Genomic DNA, 20995 nt, shown 5'->3' on the forward strand with positions numbered 1-20995 from the left:
GAAATTTTAATGTTACACCCCGTTTTTTTGAACGACGAGACGATTGGGTTAACTATGAAAAGTTGGATTAAGACCATTGGGTACAAGCCGGGACGGTGACCTTCGATTTTGCTGGCCAAGGTGTAGACGTTATGTAGGAATCATCAAAGCCGGGGCCCAAAAAGTAAATTTGCCCGTTTTGAAAGAAAGGGGGAAAATCATAGCAGGGCCCGGGCCACCAGAAGGGCCGGGCCACATGGGCCATTATTTGTAATAAAAAGGGGACAGGATTAATTCATCACATTTCAAGACTTAGAAAAATCAAAAAATTTGGGAGAAAACAACCAACAAGATTCGGGCCCTGGCAAAGAAAAAACCCAAAACCAAGATTAAGCTTTCCTAAAATTATTTTGAGCAAACCCCCAAATTGAGGGGGCTTAGAACGGGAGTTTGTTTCGTTGGGGTTTTCGTTTTCATCCTTGCCAACTTTGGACAAAGAATTTTTGAAAGGTAAAATCTAATCTGTTTTAGAGTTAGGGGATTTGTTTTTGGGGAGAAACATGGAAACCGGGATGGGGGCCGTGACAGGGCCCGGGAGGTGTGGGTGTTCGGGGGACGGCGGGCCCCGCCCCGTCATATGATTGTTTGTCCCTTGGTTTGTTTTGAGGCCCAAAAGATAGGGGGGTGCCCCCCGGGAGGTTTTTTATATTATAGTTTGGGGGAGCCCCCGAGTGCCCGCCCCAAAAAATATTTTTTTGCTATTGAGCTTGAGCAAAATCCCCATATTTGTAACGATAAGTCATCCCTAGTATTCGAATTAAGAAGCGTTTGGGGGCCCAACCGGGGCCCCCCGCCCCACGGGTGGGCGTGCGGGGACGGCGCGTCCCCGATTTTTCCCAGTGTCTCGAGTCTTGTTTACGGGGGGCACCACACCCGGGGGGCCAAAGGGGGCATCTTTCTTTCCATCCCAATCGTGCCAAGGGGCCGGGGAAAAGGGTTCCTTACTTTGACTCCTACTTCGTTATAATAACCGTCGACAATGTTAAAGCGATTAGCGACAAGCGAAGTCGGCGCACTATGAATAGCCGTACGAAAGACACACACGAGGTGTGTTTATTATTTTCGGTATCGTTGTCGAATACGCCGTGGTTCTCGCAGGCCGCGATACGACATATGATCCTGGCAGGCGTGGTGTTTACGTGTTCGGAGATACGCACCCTCCGGCGCATGACGTGCCGCGGCGGGCCGACGTGAGCCGGGCGACCACGTTTTGTCCGCCGGGTCCCATTATGGACCGTATATGATATGATGAGTTTGCCCCACCGAGTCCCCGCTAGCGTCCTTCGAACCGCACATACGCTTTTCTGGGCAGTAGGCGGATCCGTATGCTGTATCTAACGCGGGGTCCAGTATATGAACCCTTATCGTAATAATCACGTACGTGGTGTTTGTCAACGAATGTTGTTTGATAACAAGCAGTAGGGATCCCAAAAAGTCGATAATTAGTATTCGCAACTAACGACGATCGAGGTACGTTGCCGTAGAGAATTTGGGTGTTGGAATGAGAAGTAGGCATGTCCGTCGATGAGAAGTTAGTGTCGAGGTTTGGAGAGAGCTAAAATAGTAAGTGTGTTATGAGAGCGTTTGGAAATGCGGTTAGAGCTTCGATTTACTCCGGTATTAGGTGACGAAATGTGATGGGGTGGACGCGATTATATTGGAGTCGGGCATCGTATTTCACCCGAGTTCCGAGGGTTAGCGTGCGGGGTGAGAGCAAATTCGGGATGGTGACCCACGGGAAGTTTTGGAAATCTTATAAGTTCGATGTAAGTGGCGGATACGAGGCTAAGATGCGGCATAATGTGTGAACGGAAAGTTTGTAAGGCACCAAATCTAAGCGCGTGTTAACAATAGAAGAGTTCGAATTCGAGATAAAGAGTATGATTGGTAGGTACGACTATGTGTTATGGTAATAACGGAATCTTCCAGGTCTTCGTCGTACGACATTACGAGACTAGTTGAACATTCGAGGACGAATGTTCCAAAGGGGAAGGATGTTACATCCCGTATTTTGAACGACGAGACGATTCGTGTTAGCTGCGAAAGTTGGGGGATTAAGACCATTCGAGAATGCAGAAGTCGGGACGTGTGACCTTCGATTTTGTCATGTGACCTAGGTGTATGACGTTATTGGTATGGAATCATCAAAGAAACTTCGGGACCAAAAGGAAATTGTGGAACTTGCCAATTATTGAAAGAAAGAGAGGGAGTAAATCATAGCCGTATGGCCGGCCACCTTAGGGTGGGCCATGGCCACGTAGTTGTCCATTATTTGTAATATAAGGGTGACTTAGAGGGATTAATTCATCATATTTCAAGACTTAGAAAAAATCAAGAAACTTGGAGAAAAACAACCAACAAGACGTTCGACCATGGCAATGAAAAAAGACCAAGATTAAGCTTTCCTAAAATTATTTCTTTGATGCAAACCTACAAATTTGAGGGTGCTTAAAGAACGTGGAGTTGTTGTTTCAAGCGTTGGATTAATTAGCTATCCTTGGCCAACTTTGGACAAATTGAAGGGTTGTGCAAGAAAAGGTAAAATCTAATCTTGTTTATGAGTTATGGAAGGTTTATGTGTGTTGTTGTATGTTGTTATGGATGGAAATTCATGGAAACTTGGTGATTGAAGTTGAGGCCGCGTACATGTTAGTTGGCGTGTATGTGTGTTGTGTGTTCGAGGCACGGCGGGGGCCCCGTCCGTCGTATGATTCTCGTTAGTCCGTTTGGTTTGTTTAGAGGTCTGTAGACGTATATGTGGGTTGTGTGCCTACCCTGTACGGATGAGTTTGTATATTATATGTTTTGGGCCGATGTGCCATCAGTTAGCCTCGCCGGCTTCTGTGATATATATATGTTTGTGCTATTGAGACAGTTTGAGACAGCATCTGATATTTGTATACGTATAAGTCATCTGTATGTGATTCGAATTAATGAATGCGTTTGGGTGCCCAACTCGGGCACTAGTCACGGCCTACGGGGTTGGGTCGTGACACTTTGCCCCTCCTCCGAGGCATGAACAAGAGTATAAGGTGAGGAAATATTCTTTGATGGTTTGATACCCATAAGATATCAACCTGCATAGAAGTATTTGTGAACGCGGCTGCGCACTATTCCTCCACCTTCTAATCAAATTATCCATTGTGTCCTTGCGGTAATTGCGTTACGTGAAGGGACCTTAAGACCACACCAACATCAACAAATCTTCTACCACTCAATCCACCACTACTAAAATTACCACCAAATCCGGAAAAATCACTCAATCCAGGAACTGGGGTAAATCCACCAATATTAGCATCATCATCTCTTAATTTTTCCCAATGAATACTTTCGTCGACATCACCACCACCACCACCAACAATATCAACCAGGCGAACACCACCACCAACAAGATCAAAGACCACCAACAAAGATCAACAGAACATCACCACCAAGACCAACAACAATACCACTACCAAGAATACCGACAGTACCAATTACCAAATACAACATTATCGACCACAATTGATGGTATCAAGCCACCTGATTTCACGGCTTTAACCCATTAATCATCATCCAGGCATTGTATTCTGAGCACAAAGCATAAGGTGACGGTTGTCGCGTCTCAACTCTCTTATTGGAACCGACACCGGTTCACAACCCACAACAAAAAAGTAGATATCATAATGGTTCTAAGTCATAAAAAGCAGAAACCTATGTAAAACAAGTTAACGGGTTGTTACGAAAGGTTACATTTGTTGGGCAATGTCCAACAGATGAGGTAACTTTCGCGATAGTATCTCATCCGTTGAAAATTTTCAACGAGATGGAGTGGTTTTGTTGCGAGCAGTTTTCATACGTATTGATATTATACAATGTATTAGTAATTTGTTGCAATAGATTATTGTACTTGTTGTAAAAACTTACTGTAACAGATTCAGAAGTTATCAAATTAGTAAATAAAGTGATATGTTGCAACAAGCTGTGGTACTTGTTGGAAATTGTCAATAACGCATTGTCAGCATTACAGAAATAGTGTTTATCATCTCGCCGGACATTTTTTTAATCGGATGGGTAACTTTTCAATGGGGTTATTCATCTGTTGTAAAAAACTAGTTGCATGTTATAACGAAGTTAATACGTTGGTAACATTTAGAACGGAGTTAATTCTACGATACATTGTCAGCTGAATCAAGATAACTTGTTACAGATGAATGTGTTGTTATGTGATTATAAAAGTTGTTGCAGAACACCTAATCATCTGTTGTGTTCTAATGCTTACGGCAATTTCTTCTTGGGGTTGAAAGGTCCCAAGACTAATTGTGTTGTTCCTGGCAAGGGCAAAGCTATCTAATTCTTGGATAGGTAACTAACTTGGAGTATTCCTTGACTTGATGCACGAGGTGAGGAATGGCTTCAAATGCCCAAGCCCAGAAAAAAAAGATGCCATCAAAAATCAAAATAGGATTTAAAATAAATTAAAAAAAAAAGGTAAAACATTAAAAGAGAAAATTTACCATGAAAGCCCGAGGAAACCGTATAGGTTTTCAGTGTCTTCCCAGATTTAGCTTCAAATCCTTCAATCAAATATTCAATAGTCAAGTTAAAGCTTTGAAAATCCCCTGGCATAGTCGTTGAAGGCATCATAGTCCTCGACAAGTTTAATCGATCCCGACATGTTGTAGTTTACGCTCTTTGCCCAAAGAACACTGCACATGAGCGCAAACTAAGCGCGCTTTTTAGAAAGTTTTGGACTCCAAGTCTTGCAACGATTTCTTTGAGCGTAGCTCCTTCCTACTAAGTTTACGAAGAGACATTATTCTTAGCTTTGGAACCACTTAACGTTTCTTCCCTCGGGGCGTCGGCCGGCTTTGTTGTCTGACGATAGGAAGAGGCTCACAAGATAACATCTCAATCCCAGAACTATGGCAAACTCCTTCATGCCAAAGCAAGCCAGCGTACCACGATGAGTGATCCAAATCTCATCCTTTCTATCACACGAATAATCTTACGCTTAGCTCGAAACCATCTTTGTCATTTGAGGAAATCGAGCACTAGTATCTTCAGCCAAATCTAAATAGAGCCCAAAGCAAAATTGTGAGAAATTCTCCAACCCCATAACTGCTAGAATGCCACCCGAAAAGTGTCAAAGCCCTTGCCCGCTGGTTGATCTAACCACAAAATCACCGAACAAATCCTTATTTTCGTTACGGCGGCGTCGTCGCGCCGTACTTTTCAATGAAACTCTTGACGACCTCCTCGATCAAGGTATTGGGATCTATGGCAATACTAGGGCATTTCGACAAGATTGGCATATCCACATTATGTTTCCTTTTTCTTCTTAACTCGACGAAGATCTGATCTCGTGATTCTTCTTCTTCTTCTTCGTTACCATTTTCGGTTTACTTCTTTCTTCACCTCCTTCATCCCTTGTACCTCCTCATCCCTTCATCTCCTTCTTCTTCACTTACTTCTTTTTCATCTCCTTTTTCTTCATCTCCTTCGACATTTTCTTCATTTTCTTCATCTCCTTGCCAGATTTTTCATCATCTTTTTTCACTTTCTTCTCTAGTTTCTTGACTTTGTTCATTTCTGCTTCTTCTTCTTCATGCCCAGCCAGAGGGTTCGTGGGTTTCCTCCTCTTTACGAAGCCCCCGATTTCGCTAAATCTTTCCTCGTTTGTTGATTGACAAATAACGATACAAGTTTATCTAATGGTGTTTGCACACTTGGCTCTTTTACTACTTTCTCCCTCGATTGATTTCTCTCAGCACTTTTAACTGGCCAGACATTTTATCTACGCAAAGAGATAGAAAAAAAGTTTTAATTGGTTAGTGCGACATTCAAAGTAAAAGGGAAAAGGAATATGTTGCAACAAGTAATCGGTTGTTGCAACGGATTAATAATATGTTGCAACAAAATACGAAGTTGTTGCAACAATTATTACTTGTTACGTGAGAATCTTAATGTTGGAAATAGAAAAAACGATTACAATGTACTTAGCAAGCGTTTTGATTTTTTACAACGACTTGTTAATATCTTTACAAACAATCTGCTTCTTTGCACAAAAACCTCGGCAATTGTTTTGATTTTATCCAATGACTATTGGATAAAATCAAACATTTTCCTAAACCATGGCATGAGCAAAAAACAACGGCAACAACAACAAGAAAAACATCTAAATTTAAACAAAACATCTATATTTCACTACAAAACACACAACCGTCACAAATCTCACTCACAACTTAAACAAAATACACCAAAACCATACAACCTCGGCGGATGTTTGCAATGTCAAACAAGTCTTTGAATTTTATGACGATTAACCTCGGTTGTTGGAAAACATCAATAAAATTACAAGCCTTTTTTTTTCGAAATAACAAGGAGAAAAAGAACAAAAACGACACCAAATACCATAATTTCACAACCACGACCACTATTTACAAACTCACAAACTGACAAGTGCAACAAATGCACGAAACTACAACAAAACAAACAACATTCAAAGAAAAACCCATGCTTTTCTTCATCTTCTCTAACCAAAATCATCATTTTTCATACTCGATTTCAAAACCTAACTTTTGAACCAAGTGAAAAAAAAGTTTACATCTTAATGAATAGACAAACGACAACAATGGAGAGAGAAAAAATGAGCGGTCACGCGAAAGCGATGGAGAGAGAAGAACGACGACAACGATGATGATGTAGGTTTTGAAAAGACGACAACGGAGAGAGAGAGAGATGAGATGAACGAAGAATGAATGCTTTTTTTTTTTTTTTTTGAAATAAAACGAAGTGGGTCGTGGGGAAGTGCGTTGGGGTTGGAAAAAAAGGATTTTGTATAATGTGTGTGGGTTGGAAAAGTTTTTGTATAATGTGTATGGATTTTTGTGTATTTTGTAAAAGATTATAAGTTTTAAAAGTGTAATTGAGTCCAATTTAAGTTAATACATTTTTTAAGACAAGTTTGACCTTGGCTGGTCAAACTTGTCACCATTTCTAATTATCACACTTTTTTGTCACCACAACTTAAATCTTCCTACTTACCTTGAAGACAAATATCAAAGACCAGCACAAAACAGGGACAGAAGTGCAAATTGCCCTGTAAAACCACAACATCGGGCAGCCGGTCCATTCATACATCGTCCCGTCCCCCGTTCGACTTTGCAGTAGTACGAGGAGTAGAGAGAACTGACAAGTATGCGAAGCTAACCAAAAATCTTACAGTTTCCATTTTTTGCTCTCTCTATCTTTGCCTTAATCATGAAAGCAACTAATTTCAATGCTTTTACTCAATTTTCGTTTCTATTATTCAATTCTTCTAAAACCCTTGTTATCCCCAAACCCCACCAGATTCAGATTCCTCACCATATCTGCAGCTGCTGCTTTGCCTTCTCTTCCTGAAACCCTACAAGAGACCAAACAGAAGACCAAACAAAAGACACCCTCAGTACTACTACTTCCAAACAACCAGCAGATTTATTTAGCAAATGGGTTGTACTGAAGATGACATTTCCAAGATTTTTCAACGCCGTCCATCTTTACAAAAAAATGGACCTTAAAACCTTCATTCAAAGCTCAAAATACTCACTGATTTAGGTATACCTTCATCTGACTTAACCAAAATCCTTAATTGTCGTCCTCGTTTCCTTAATTGTCGGATTAATCGTTGTTTAGATGAACGTCTTGAGTTTTTCAATCTTTGTTTGGTACTAAAGAAGTTCTTCTTAAAGCCATTGTAAGAAACCCGTCTTTGCTTACTTATGATTTTCATAAACAGATTAAACCAACTGTTGCGTTTTATGAACAGTTGGGTCTTAGTAGAAGTGATTTAATTTCAATGCTATTAGCTAGACCAACTTTGATACCGAGAAGTTGTTTGGATGACGAAAAAATGGATTATGTAAGAAGAACCGGGGTCGTAAAGGGTACTAGGATGTATAAACATGTGATTACATTGTTTGCTATTTCGCGTTCGGAGACTATACGTGAAAAGGTGGCTAATTTAGAGAAACATGGTTTTACTGAAGATGAGGTTTTGAGGCTTTTCGGAAAGTCTCCTTTTTTGGTAACATTGTCTGTCGATAAGGTTCAGAGAAACATGACGTTTATATTGGGTACGATGAAGCTTTCTGCTAATTTGGTTCTTGATAACCCGTGTTTGTTGTTCTTGAATTTGGAAACTGCTATAAAGCCGAGGTATTATTTAGGGCTAAAGATAGATGATATGGGTCTGGAACCTCGAGTGACCGGTCCTTCATTGTTAAGAGCAATGAGGATGACAGAAAAGCGGTTCATTAAGGCCTTTATAAATTGCCATCCGGAAGACGTGGCTAATGAATTGATGGAGTGTTATAGAAGCGTTAAATGTGTTAGAAGGTTGGCGGAATCCTCCAAGAAACATGAATGCAAAGGATTTCCCTTTTGAACATATGTTCCAACAGAGACATTTGATTCTGTTTGTTATTGAATTCCTTCATTTTTCATTGAGAAAATGTAGATTATACCTGTATCATTGACTTGCTGGGGATGTTTGATTGTTGTTTTGAAGTATAGTCAATAAGAATGATATTCTGTTGTGCAAGATATTATTTGGAGTAGAGCTGAAATTACCAAAAAAAAGAAAAAAAAAAAAAAGAAAAAAAAAGAAGAAGAAGAAGATCTATTCGAAGCTTTCAGACTGCTGCAAATTGCCCACGTCTCACCAGATTTGCTCTTCACGCTCCTCAGTTTGTAGGTGTCTTTCTATTGATTTTCTCCTTCTATATGTTCCTTTTTTTCTACTATTGAAATGAAATGAACTCAATAGAGAAGAAAGATAAAAAATTATATAACTGATTTGAACTAATTTGTGTTTGAGGTGTACTTGATTGATAAATTTATCTGTCTTTTTACTAATTTTGGGTCAATAATGTGGCTTTTTCCTTTTAAATAAGATTATAAAGTTCATTTTTTTCTGCGGATTAGCTGAGTTTACCATGTCTTTTCTTGGATTTTTAAGTACCCAGAATATAAAATTGTTGGGATCCGTCAACATTAAGCTTTGCTCATGGTGTAGAAGACTTCAAGTTCCTACTTTTCCTCAGCATCATTCTGATGGAGTTAACTGGTATTTGTCTAATTACAGCAATATTTTCTTTCAAAGGTAAATACTGTTGAAAGCACTTCATATCAGTTTGAGAGCTGAGTCTGCAGCCTGAAAGACCAATGAATTGGCGAACCGTCAAGAACTATATTAGCTGGTATTATCAGTTCATACCGGACAATCAAATAGATAATGATAATCCCTTAAGCAAAATTGTTCATACAAGTGTTCTTACTGAAAGTGATGGTACCTATATTTTGTAATCAAATAATTTGAGACCTGCTTTTAATTGGAAGTTTATGCCGACATCTAACTTGGCTAACCGAAACTTACTATAACATACGTTAGCTTCCACTTGAAAATAATTTACGCAAGAAATGTTTACTGGGGTTTTAAGGACAGTAATATTAACTCCATATCTCTGCTTTCTGTCAATCTAGTACACGTGTGAGCGGATAGAATTACTGAAATGTCTGAGACGAATGCAATATTATATATATATATATTTGAGGTAATGGTGACTTTCAATGGATATTATATTAAAATAAAACACTGATGATACTTCTCCTCGAGAAAGTAACTTTTGCTTTTTTCTTTTTCTTTGGATGATTAGCACAAATTTTTATGGTGATTATGCTTGTATGAGGAGTTTAGAGTACTTTGGAAAGTAAAAGTTGGACATTGGAAAACTAATGTTGGCCTTTGGATTTCGAATTAAGGAGTAAGTTGTTTAACTCTCTTATGACTCAAACTTCAGGGAAAAAATTGGTGCTATTTGTTTACAAATGTATCCCATGGTAAGTTACCACTTTACTTTTTTAAATTTGAATTTAGTAAGTCGCTTAAGTTGCACTCTTTTTCATATTATATGCCTAGGTTCGAGGCATGTGGACCTTCGGGCCATCGTTGGTGTACTTTACTGAGAATTATATTTTCTTCTGTTCTTGCCTGTTTCAAGTATAACCTGAAATACAAGACAGCTTTTTGGTTTAAAGTTGATCACTATGGCAATTCTCTGAACTGATGGAGCATTTCAAAAGCATTTCCTTTTTATGTAGTTGTGTTGCTATAGAAAGAACACAATGATAATGAAAAAAAAAATAGTCATTATTAAATGGACCAAAGATGTCAGTATAAGTGACCCTCTGTCCCCTTTTTTGTTTATCATTGCAATGGAAGGTCTTAATGATATGCTGAAGACTGCCCAAACAAACAGCTGGATAAAGGGCTTCAACGTTTCTACCAGGTCTGGTGATAACTTGGAAATATCTCATCTACATTACGCAGACAACACTCTGATATTCTGTGATGCGGATATTGAACAATTGAAAATTCTGAGGGTAATATTTATTTTGTTCGAGGCTATTTCTGGGTTACACATCAATTGGAATAAGAGTTTCTTATATCCTGTTAATGAGGTACAAATATAAATATGTTGGCTGGAATACTTGGAGAAAAAGGTGAGCTTCACAATATACTTGGGTATGCCACTGGGGCAAAAAGCAAGTCCAAGGAGCTATGGAATAGTGTCTTGGAAAAATGTGAAAAGAAGCTGGTGAATTGGAAGAGTCAATACCTCTCTTTGGGGGGGTAGATTGACTTTAATAAATAGTGTGTTAGATGCTTTGCCAACTTATATGATGTCTATTTTCCAGTTACTATAAGTGTAGTGAAAAGAATGGACGCTCTAAGAAGAAACTTCTTGTGGCAAGGCAACTGTGATTCTAAAAAATTCCATCTGGTTAAATGGGATGCACTTACTGTTAGCAAGAAGGATGGGGGCTTGGGAATCAGAAATATGAAAATTCAGAATCACAATCTCATGATGAAGTGGCCGTGGAGATTTGTATCAAATGAACAGTCCTTGTGGAAAAGTGTTGTCAGTCAGAAATATGGCATGGAGGGAAATTGGATGACAAAGCCAGTAGTCAGCCCATATGGTGTTAACGTTTGGAAATCAATCAGGAATCTTTGGCCAAAGTTCAAGAACAACTCTTATTTTAAAGTAGGAAATGGTGGGAGGATATCTTTCTGGGAAGACAATTGGTTAGGGCAAAGATCATTGAAGGAACTATTTCCAGATGTTTATAATTTGTGTCAGCAAACAAAATTCAACTGTTGGAGAGGTATGGGACGCCAAGGTTGGAGATTGAGCTAGAGGAGATTGCTTAATGATTGGGAGATTGACAGTATAACAGGATTCTATCACACTTTGGAACAGGTCAGAGGTGTTTCCACATCTGAAGATTCTGTACTATGGTCAAGTAATAGCCAAGGTACTTACACTGTCAAAGGAGCTTACAGAGAATACAATGTCTCAAACAATCAGATTGACTGCTGGCCTTGGAAACTGATTTGGAAGGTCAAAATCCCCTATAAAGTAGCATGCTTTACTTGGCTACTAGCTAGAATGCTGTGCTAAATAAGGATAATATAGCAAAAAGGAATGTAGATCTGTGTTCAACATGCTTTCTATGTGGAGAGGAGGCAGAGACAATCAATCTTTTTTTACATTGCAACACCACAAAGCTGTGGAGGATCTTCATCAACCTGAAAGGACTTATGTGGGTAATGCCGAGAAGTATTCTGGAGACTTTAGAGAATTGGAATAGCTACAGTAGCCTAGCTATGGAAAAGGAAAGATGGAAAATTGTCCCTGCTTGTATTTGGTGGACAGCGTGGAAGGAAAGGAATCAACGATGCTTTGAAAACAAATGTAGCTGCGCCCAGAACTTGAAGATGAAGTGCTTAGTTTTGTTTTGTTTTCTTTTTGGTGTAAACATGAATATAAGGAAGATCATGAAACATTTGTAGATATTATAGGAACCTTGTGAACGAAAGGAATAGGAGACTGATGTATAGGATTTTGCAATTACTTTGGACTGCGTTAACTTGGTGCAGTTTTTTTTTTATGGATATATAAAACAGTTGTTACCTTCTCAAAAAGGAAAATGTGGATACTGAATTGCCTCTTATTTACCACCTGGAAGCTGCTATGCTGGTCTTTTGGAAAATATTCTAGTATCTATTCTAATTTAGTCTCTAATGGTAGGTGTATTATACATATTCACTTCCAACTTTTAGAATCTGGAAGCTTGTTTACTAGGTGCTTCTGATAGTGCAGAACTTGGGCTAACATGTAGTCCAGCTGTTGATAGTTAAGATCAGATCAGTTACCCTCTGTTTGGATGGTCGTTACCCATGGTTTCATAATGTACAATATCGTATTGTATAGTATCGTATTGCACTGTACTGTATTGTATTAATGAATAGAACGTTTGGGTAGACTGTATCGTTTGTTTTGGTTTAAATTTTAATAACATCTTTATTGTTTGGTTTGACTGTATGCCTTGACCCTTAATTACAAACTAGTTTATATTTTATATTAATAAAACTAAGGTAAAGGATAAAATAGGAACTTTTAAAATATATGTAGGTGGTGGGTTGGGGGGGGGGTTGGGTGGTGGTGGTAGGTGGGGTGGTGGAGTGTTGGTGGGTGGGTGGTGGGTGGATATAATGAAATAAATAAGTAACCACGCAAAAATCACCAAATCCGCATAAAAAAATGAGCATTTCATGGTTATATAACGGAATTAAGGAAAACAATATGATAATGAACCATGGAAACAACCATCCAAACAGGGGGTAACTAGATGAACATTTAGTTTTTACCGTGGCTAGATGATTTATTAGTACTTCTGCTGTTTCATATGAGAAAGTTCATCATCCTGTTCTAATTTAGTGGGACTATTTCGTATAATAGCACGCAATGAAACTATGTGAGCTATCATTCAGTTACAAAGGTTAAGCTATTATCGGTGTAGCTTTATCTAGCCTTGAAGAATTCTTGTGATACTCAAATTTCTACTTTTGTGCTTGTGGATCAGGTCGTATCTGGGAGGCGACATGTGGATCATGTCTGCCGAACCTATTGAAAATTACAGGGTGAGGTAATAAAAAAGCACGTACTTTTTTCTTGAATACGGAGTCTCATTTGCTTTTTTGGTCATTTCATCCATATGGTTCTTTCTAGGTTATTGTTTGATGACTTGCATAAGACTGGCATTTTCTAGTGGAACTACCCCTACCATCTTGGGAGCAACAAGTCATTCTCATGCGAGATTACATCAAAACTCTAAAGAAACATGGATTTAGAGGGGATCCTCCCAGAAGAAAGTGATTATTAAATCACACCATGAATATGCTAATTATGCGTGGATGCTTTACATTACTTATGGTTAGCAGACAATCTTCTCACGTGCGCAAAGTGGCGACAATGACCTGCCTCTGAACTGATCGGTGCTGTAAGTAAGGCCATGATGATGACTAGCTCCTTATATACTGTCATGTGTGCAGTCGAGTTTGTGACATGTTATAAACAATGCGAATTTGATATATCCATTGAAACTACAAAGGCCAAAAGTAGAATTCCAGTTGAAACAAAGGACGCAACGGAACTTGCAAAAAAGTTGTTACAAAGACAAGTTTGATGTGACGATAGAGAGAAAAAATGAACATGGCAAGGAAGATATTATTCTCTCTTATTAATTTTGTTTCAAATTGTACTAAAAACTTGAAATCTGTTACTGAGAAACAAGAAAGTGGATTAAAGAAGAGTTGAGAACGACTTTGGTGGTTGGTACGCATTCATTGCCTCTTTTTTACTTATCGAACACAAATTCTTTATGAAACCTCCATATCCAGCAATTTTGACAACCAATATTTGTTTAATTCAGAGCGAAGTAATACGGCTGGAGCTTGACATATGCTTTCTTCCCTTTTTATTATACTTTCCACTTGAAACTACAACATTGACCAACAAATAGTTGATCAGTCACTGCACTGTCTCGATTTATCAAAGCACAAAATTAGAATGTTGTTGGCATGTGAAAGAATAGCATTTAAACTGTACTAGTTGCTAATAATGGTGTTTGCTTGGGTCCAGCTCTTGACATGGCTCTTCACTCTTGGTAAATTTCAAATGGTTTCCTATGCTATAAGCTGCTACTCCTGTTTTTCAATTGAAAATATGACGTCATAACAACTGGTGGTTCAGCCAATTGCATCTGCTGTTGCAAGTCACATGAAAATTCTCCTGCCAACTTCGCAAAAATAACTGTGTTATGTAAATAAGCACATTTAGGAAGCAAAAAAAAATACTAATAAGCAACACAAAATTGATGTTTTTTTGAAACACAAACAGCTATCCCATGTCCAAGCACTTGTGTAAGAACATGTTTGAAAACAATCTTTCCCATCTTCTTGCAAGAGTACATACCGTCACGTTTTCTTTCACTTGCTCAGCAATACGAACCACATACTAAGACGTGCTAAGAAGCGCTTGTTGCTAGTTTTAAGATTGTGATCATTAATCGAATTCTAAATTAATAATTTACGACAATTAATGAATTTGGGCATTTAATACAAACAGATAATATATACCTCCGCCTACCAAGCCCTCTAATATGATTGATTAAAATCTACCTAAACACTACAAAAATCTACCTAAACATTCAAATCCAAGACTATTTTCTTGTCAAAATGTCACATAATGATTTGTTGTCCTGTACTATATTTGGACAAATGAAACAAGATATATATCCGTTAGGATGTAACATTCTTGTGAGTGTGAACAACATAGTCGGAAAATCATCTGCCACTAGCAATTTTTTCCAAAACAAAACTTTGAAGTATATTTTAGCTCAAATTGTGGGCCCCGCCTCTTCGACTGAAAACGATCTAAACTTTTTGTCTTGGTCAAGCAAGCAGAATCACTTTTTGCTTTTTCCTCTAACTATCAGGGGCCTACACCTTTAAACAACGTTTATACACTTTTACCATTTGAATTTCAAATTTAAATGGTCAGATCCATACAGAGAGAAAAGTGTGTGTGCATGAGAGAGAGAAATAGATTTACATGCCAACAATTATTATATAAAAACAAGAAGTTAACAACAACAACAGAACAATAATCCTAGTAAATTTTCTGGTAACATCCTAGTACTTCCAGGTTCCTCAGTTTGTTTTGTTGCAAACTGATTATTTCTTGTCGTATAATGGGAGATTCAGCTTGTCTTACGTGCCTCTCTTACGCTGCTGCCTTACCACCCAATGAAGCTAAACAGGTAATATTACTTCCTTTCTCACACTCACCCAATGAGGGACAAAAACCAGATTTTCAATTTATAATTCAAAATATAAAAGAAATAAACACACGAACAAGACTGCATTAAACATAATAAAATTTTTAAAAAAATTAATATTGTACATACGATGTACTTGAAATAAAATACCTTACTCCACCGCTTATTTTTTAATGTATAATAATTTCACATCTATATGTCTCCTTCCACTTCCCTATTTCACTCCATATTTTCTGCTTTTCTTTAAAGGGTTCTCTTTTTCTTCTTGTAAATTCAAAAGGAAACCCACATGCATGTTCTAGGGAGTCCGTTTCTTTTGGAGATTTATAACAGTCATTGGCATGGGATAAATGGTCCACATTTTCTCACAAGCGCTATGTTGAGGAAGCAGAAAGGTATGCTCAGCCAGGTTCTGTTGCACAGAAGAAAGCTTTCTTTGAAGCTCATTACAAGAAAATTGCTGCCCAAAAGGCTGCTGCTTTGATCGAACAAGCCAATACCCAAGAAGAGGCCAATGAAGATATCACCAAAAATAGTCTTGCAGTGGATCCTAATGTCAATAGTTCCATGGAAGGAGTTGCAGATGTGATGGAGACAGAAAATACCGCCCCTTTAACTCCGGTAGAAACAATTTCAGGATCAGAGCTTAGTGAAACATCTCATACAGAGAAACCTTTGCTGAAGGTAAATATGTTCTACACACCCCTATGGTTTTTACTTGAATTTCTGTTCTACATAGTACTCCCTTCCTTTCAATTTGTTTGTCTTAATTTCATTTTTAGTTTGTTTAGAAAAAATGTTACTTTCTATATTTAAACTCCTCACACTCAACATCCTACATGACATATTTCAGACCACATGATCCAAAGGACATTTTTATATATATATCTTTTTTTTAACAAAATTCAAAAGTTTGTTTTATCTTTTCTAATTTCACAGTCAGACTAATACAAACAAATTGAAACGGAGGGGAGTATTATGTTATCATTGATGTTAGGACTAAGTTCTCATGCCAAAAGTTACAGCTGATAGAAACTGTGCAACTTTTTGTTAACCAAACCCATCACAAACAACATGTTCGACGATGACTTTATCTCGGCTCATCGTCTGGCCTCACCAAAGGCAGTATGTGGGCATTACCGAACAGTTACACTATATTAGAATGTGTCGAGACTCTTTGTAGTCTGGTTAATAACTTGTATGGTGAGTCGTTAAGAACATATAGTTTTAGAGAATCTTATAATTTTGTTTTAAAAAAGGAAAATCACTAACCTGAATGAAATGGATTCTAGTAGAGAGGATTAGATATAGTTTGATTAACTGATTGATTCATCTAATTTAACATAGTGTGTGGAGATTGATTTTCTTCGCTGATTCAGCAGAGTTCCAGCTCTAAGCAAGACGATGATGTTACATCTTGCTATTTGTTAAGAAAAGATCAGCTTTTTCTTCATTCAAATCATCATCAGTTCACTCTATAAAGTCTAAAATTCCACCTTCACCATCTAGGCATAACATTCCTCGTCATGTCAATAAAGAAAACAATTTCACCCAATCACAAAGAATCCCACATCAGTGTTTGCGAACGAAAAGAGATCATCCTCAAAATCTTTAAGCAAATTGATGAATTTCACCTGCCAAAGAACCAGATAAGGTGCCTCCTCCTCCTTCCCTCAAGAAAGAAAATCCAAAGGTCGCTCCCAATACCGTGAAGAAGTGTGTTACTCCTCTCAAAACTCCTGTGGTACTTACTTTCCTCTGCTTGTTTATATCTCATTCACTAAATGCTAATCCTGCTAATAATTGTATTTAAGGTTTTATATTAGCAGTGTAGTTTAACTTGTTATAGCAAGTAAGTTATCTTTTTATTAGGTTACTAATTACTGCTTGTGAAAGAGATTTACTTGTAATTACCTTATAATCTATTTTTCCAAAGATAAAATTGTAAATATTATGCTGGACTTGGTTAAAATTTATTCATTTTTCACCTGCAGGCAAAATTCAAATGGTAGTCAAACGTCCTATGACAACCCCATCTTCTGAAAATAGAAGGTATATATTTGTCATAGTAAATGACAGTTTGCTTTTGCACAAAAAATTCCATGATAGCAACAACCATTAACTTGGTCACTTTTCAAATTTACAGGATGGAAACACCAATTCATCCTGGCAGCTTCAGGAAGTCAAACGGCCGGCCCAAAATGGAATATCTTGTCGGCTGTGTAAGTATCTTCAAAATAATAACCTTGGATTTGACTTTTATGGAGTACATTACTGCATGTACATTAAGACGGCAACATCTTGGTAGAAGGGCATTGAGTTAACATGTAAAACTGCTAATATGACATTACAGCAAACATAGACGAGCTTTACCATTACAGGGTTCCTTTCATTTAAATTCAATTTTGGATGAAGGCTAACATAAGCTAACATATAAAGAATATCTGAGAAACTCTCTATAGTAAAGTTTGAGTTATGAGCATTGATTCTACTGGTAGAATATAGTTCTATGTTCAGACAGGCATAGTCTTCTTAATAAGCGAATTGAAAACAAAACTACATAGTAAAATTATTGTCTTATGTGCATGGAATCGATATATAAGTCAGGATCATAAAAAATAAGAAATGGTGCATAAATCAATCATACACAAGGTGTGCCCTATATTGGCATGAATCCAAGTTGCACTATGCAGATTATAGGATTCTATCATTTTGTTGTGCCACTGGATTTCTCTTACCTTACTACTGTTCTTCAGTTGTTCCAAGTCTTTAACAGCCTGCCGTAACAAACTACAACCACCCTCTTTATCCACTCCATTTCTACTGAGGACAGAAGAAAGAGCTGCAAGAAGGAAACAGGTAAGGCCTTCTTTTAATGTCTATTGGCATCTTCAATAAGATTATCTCTGCATTTCTTAAGTCCAATCCCATCTTACACCTGTAACTACAATTCAGAAGCTTGAGGAGGAAATTCAATGCAAAGGAGGTACAGAAAGTTCAGCTACAAACAAAACTAAAGGTTCTTCCTGAGCCTTATTGGCTTGTCCAATTTTTCTGACTTTCTTTATTGCCTCTCCAACAACTTAACTCCTTAATGCCTTGACATGACATCTTGAATTGCAAGCAATAAGCAAATAAACTTGATAAGAAGGAATACCCTTTTGCTTGCAGGAGAAAGCTGAATTGGAGCTTAGGAAACTCCGACAAAGCTGTTGTTTCAGAGCTCGTCCCCTGCCTAAGTTCTACAAGGAAAGAGAAACAACAAAAAATCACACAAAAAGGTACTACCATGATTTCTTGCAACTCCAATCCAGATATTCCTAATAAACCACTTTTGATCCCATTGTCAAAATATGTCATGGACTCATGGTATATGGCCATGATGAGTTTTCACTATCAACTTATGGTTTTTTCATTTCTAATAGTCTACTGTCAAAACAATGAACCGACTGATGATCATTTTTTCTCCCGAGTACATTCTTTTCCATACTTTGAATAGTTCTGGTTTTGTCCATGCTGGTTTTGTTCATGCTCTCCCCTTGGGGGAAGTGGTTCATATGGTTTAGTTTGATGCAGACCCCATTAAAACGTCTTCTGTCACCAAAACTTGGAAGAAATTCCAGTAACAGCACAATGCAAGACTTGATGTCGCAGCAACTTCTACATATTCGACCAAGAATGGCTCTTACGAGAATTCAGGAAAGAAGAATAGCCCAAAACATATAAATGTTCATACCTTGCCAACAGTACCGTCTAATGATCAGAACGCATCCCAAATATACAACATCAATTTGGAGTCTGCCCAATCGAATGTTCAGAGATTTATGATGTCTTCCATCATACCATCAAAGAGATGCAACTCGTAGATGTTGTGTTGATTGTTGAAGCTATCTATACGCGAGGACCATTGTTACTTGTTTTATGAAGTTGAACCCTAAAGTTTAGGCTAGGTTTTCCACTGTGAGCATTGTTCCATATGGTATCTCCCTTTGTACATCATAAAGTAAAACTTTACAAAGTTTCAGGGTGACATTCAACAATTTATCAAACTTATATCGCAGCAAATAGCCTTCCAAATTTGTCTTATGTATTGCACTATGCATTACAACAATTTATTCAAATAAATATCAAACTTATATCGCAGTAAGTACAACAATTTATCCGCTAGTAACTAAATACATTTCCAAGTCAACGGACTAAATCACATTTCTTCCATCAAACACCAATCTCCATCTTCTTTCCTTTCCCACACAACTCCCTTGTTACAAACTCTTTCTTTCATTATCAAGTTATCTATCTCCTCACTTTCTACTGTAAGTAGCGAGCAGTTGGAATCAACAACCTTGTCAGCATCATGTATGGTAAAATCCATCATCATCAAGAATCAAGATCCATGTAATCACCAGTCAAATGGTCCAATATGCTAATAGCTGAGAACCCATAAAAGGTCAACCCGGGCCTAGAAACAATGTCACAACCTCTCAGCTTTTGTGTCCCCTTGGACTTGTCCTTAGCCTTTCCAGCAGGGTGTATGTGACAACATGTGCATTTGGACCTGCCACACTTGCCTGTGAACTTGGAATGGTTCGAGGGCTTTGGTGGCGCTTTTGTGAACAACCCAGCCGTGGGAGGGGAATTCAAGCATTGTTAATTCGGCTCGCGACAGGGCGCATCCGCATTACAAGAACAGTCAATTATCAATTTAGATGATATGTGATGATCTTATTATATATTTACATTTAAATCTTTTGGTATCAGACATGTATACATAGTTATAAAATGAAGATCGAGTTGGGCTTGGGGTTTAAAGGGGAGGTATGATGGGATGGGTCGAAACAAGACAATATTTATGCGACCCTCTCTCTTCATCCTTGCTATGTTTTGTGAGCTTAGAGAGTTGATTAGATTAAGAAAAGATTGATTAACTTATGGTTTATATAGAGTAGAATTTGAACGCATTTGGATTTGGAGGACGAATGATATGTACTTGAGGAAGAAGGCAAGGGGTGTATTCTTTAGTCAACTACGCATATTGGTTAATTAATTAGTAGTCTCATACGTGCTTTGCAAGTCTATAAGAAATGTACAGCCAACGAGTACAGCTTCATTGGTAATCTAAGAACTATTCTTTTGACCGTCGCCATTACTGATTTTGCTACATATACTTCCGCTTTACTCATTAAACTAAGCTTTAATTAAAATTGTTGTCAATTAGTGACTTTAGAGCGATTCGGGATTTGGTTATGGAGTTCTGTTCTGACGATCTCGAGTTAACATAATAATAGCAGACTCGGCGTCAAATATTTATAAATATTCGATGTGATTTCTTAGTACACGCACATTGTCTAAGGCAAAGTGTGAGTCATGACGTATCATACGATTGGATCATGATGGACTTCCCAATACCCACCTCCCCACCACACACAGGCACAAAACACTTTGAGAATCATTGTGGTATAAGTTACAAATCCCAATTCATGTTACTTTCTTCATTTTTTGTATGAACGGACCAAAAATAACGCTCTATCTTGATGAGTTTGTGTGGAAACCCAAAAACAATATCATTTTTTTTTCGTATCTAAAATATAAACTATAAAATTATAATTAATAAATGAAATTAGTAAAAGAAGAATAAAATTGTTAACATGTTAAAACCAATTAAAATACATAATACACTGATAGGATAAAAGTTATTTTCTATTAGCGTGCATAAAACTTTTTTTTTAACAGTATAGTATATTGGTGTGCA

At 37.7% G+C, this 20995-nt stretch overlaps 2 pseudogenes; both read left to right on the forward strand.

The window, feature by feature from the left end:
* Window positions 1-7069: 7069 nt before the first annotated feature.
* Window positions 7070-10102, forward strand: LOC132038162 (transcription termination factor MTERF9, chloroplastic-like; annotated as a pseudogene).
* Window positions 10103-15020: 4918 nt separating this feature from the next.
* LOC132047607 (protein WVD2-like 7) lies at window positions 15021-19332 on the forward strand (annotated as a pseudogene).
* Window positions 19333-20995: the final 1663 nt, after the last annotated feature.

This window comes from Lycium ferocissimum, chromosome 2 (genome assembly GCF_029784015.1).
Source record: "Lycium ferocissimum isolate CSIRO_LF1 chromosome 2, AGI_CSIRO_Lferr_CH_V1, whole genome shotgun sequence".
NCBI classification, from domain to species: domain Eukaryota; kingdom Viridiplantae; phylum Streptophyta; class Magnoliopsida; order Solanales; family Solanaceae; genus Lycium; species Lycium ferocissimum.